This window comes from Schistocerca cancellata, chromosome 3 (assembly GCF_023864275.1).
Source record: "Schistocerca cancellata isolate TAMUIC-IGC-003103 chromosome 3, iqSchCanc2.1, whole genome shotgun sequence".
Lineage (NCBI taxonomy): Eukaryota > Metazoa > Arthropoda > Insecta > Orthoptera > Acrididae > Schistocerca > Schistocerca cancellata.
Genome location: NC_064628.1, coordinates 911292406 through 911294467, shown reverse-complemented (window position 1 = coordinate 911294467; position 2062 = coordinate 911292406). Strand labels below are relative to the sequence as shown.

At 52.4% G+C, this 2062-nt stretch overlaps 1 non-coding gene across 1 annotated transcript; it reads right to left on the bottom strand.

The window, feature by feature from the left end:
* Window positions 1–606: 606 nt before the first annotated feature.
* LOC126178683 (U6 spliceosomal RNA) lies at window positions 607–709 on the bottom strand. Its single transcript, XR_007536563.1, has one exon. It is a non-coding gene; the product is annotated as a U6 spliceosomal RNA (small nuclear RNA).
* Between the last annotated feature and the right edge of the window lie 1353 nt (window positions 710–2062).

Genomic DNA, 2062 nt, shown 5'->3' with positions numbered 1-2062 from the left:
TTAATGAAGATCCTTGTCGGCATTTGGAAACTTCTGTAGACGCTCTTGGGCCGATTTGAAGCCGTCCGTGAGAGAATGACTTCACTACAAGACAGGTCCGCTAATGGGGAAACTACGTTAAGAGTACGATGTGGTGCTAACGGCGAAAATAGAAAATTTAGTATGTACGAAACAAAGAACTTCATCTCCGTGAGCCAAAGATAAGAAACTTCACAAATGGGTCGTATCACAACCATCTGGAAGAAATTTGGCAATTATGGTATTTGGAACGCGATCTTGAGGAGAGAGGAATGAAAAAAGAGAAAAAAAAAACGAACAAACGCGAGTGGAGTCAGTCTCTGTGGGTTCCGTGTAAACTTAATTAAGTGTGTAGATGGTAATAATATTTGCGTGTGGCTCAGAGGCCTGGGGCAGCAGGCCTTTCTATTCGACTCCACTTCGGCGAGTTCCGCCCCACCCCAGGTATCCAGCCGAAAGAAAGGAACCTACAGCTTGACGTAATATCTGAACGACATATTGTTTTTGGTGTCGTTGAGAGGTGAAGAATAGGGTAAAACGAAGAATGCAAAATCCGTCCGACTGAGATTCTACCCCGAAATTTTTCGCAGTCTTGCCGCACGCTTTACCGCTGTTTTTGTCATCCTTACGCAGGGGCCATGCTAACCTTCTCTGTATAGTTCCAATTTTAGTACATACTGCCGAACCGAGTACACCGCTAGATTACTAGGCGCGACATGTGCATAGGTGATTCATCTATAGTTTTGGATGTGAGGCTTCGCGGGTATCAAAATATATAATACACTCCTGGAAATTGAAATAAGAACACCGTGAATTCATTGTCCCAGGAAGGGGAAACTTTATTGACACATTCCTGGGGTCAGATACATCACATGATCACACTGACAGAACCACAGGCACATAGACACAGGCAACAGAGCATGCACAATGTCGGCACTAGTACAGTGTATATCCACCTTTCGCAGCAATGCAGGCTGCTATTCTCCCATGGAGACGATCGTAGAGATGCTGGATGTAGTCCTGTGGAACGGCTTGCCATGCCATTTCCACCTGGCGCCTCAGATGGACCAGCGTTCGTGCTGCACGTGCAGACCGCGTGAGACGACGCTTCATCCAGTCCCAAACATGCTCAATGGGGGACAGATCCGGAGATCTTGCTGGCCAGGGTAGTTGACTTACACCTGGCACGGGATACATGCGGACGTGCATTGTCCTGTTGGAACAGCAAGTTCCCTTGCCGGTCTAGGAATGGTAGAACGATGGGTTCGATGACGGTTTTGATGTACCGTGCACTATTCAGTGTCCCCTCGACGATCACCAGTGGTGTACGGCCAGTGTAGGAGATCGCTCCCCACACCATGATGCCGGGTGTTGGCCCTGTGTGCCTCGGCCGTATGCAGTCCTGATTGTGGCGCTCACCTGCACGGCGCCAAACACGCATACGACCATCATTGGCACCAAGGCAGAAGCGACTCTCATCGCTGAAGACGACACGTCTCCATTCGTCCCTCCATTCACGCCTGTCGCGACACCACTGGAGGCGGGCTGCACGATGTTGGGGCGTGAGCGGAAGACGGCCTAACGGTGTGCGGGACCGTAGCCCAGCTTCATGGAGACGGTTGCGAATGGTCCTCGCCGATACCCCAGGAGCAACAGTGTCCCTAATTTGCTGGGAAGTGGCGGTGCGGTCCCCTACGGCACTGCGTAGGATCCTACGGTCTTGGCGTGCATCCGTGCGTCGCTGCGGTCCGGTCCCAGGTCGACGGGCACGTGCACCTTCCGCCGACCACTGGCGACAACATCGATGTACTGTGGAGACCTCACGCCCCACGTGTTGAGCAATTCGGCGGTACGTCCACCCGGCCTCCCGCATGCCCACTATACGCCCTCGCTCAAAGTCCGTCAACTGCACATACGGTTCACGTCCACGCTGTCGCGGCATGCTACCAGTGTTAAAGACTGCGATGGAGCTCCGTATGCCACGGCAAACTGGCTGACACTGACGGCAGCGGTGCACAAATGCTGCGCAGCTAGCGCCATTCGA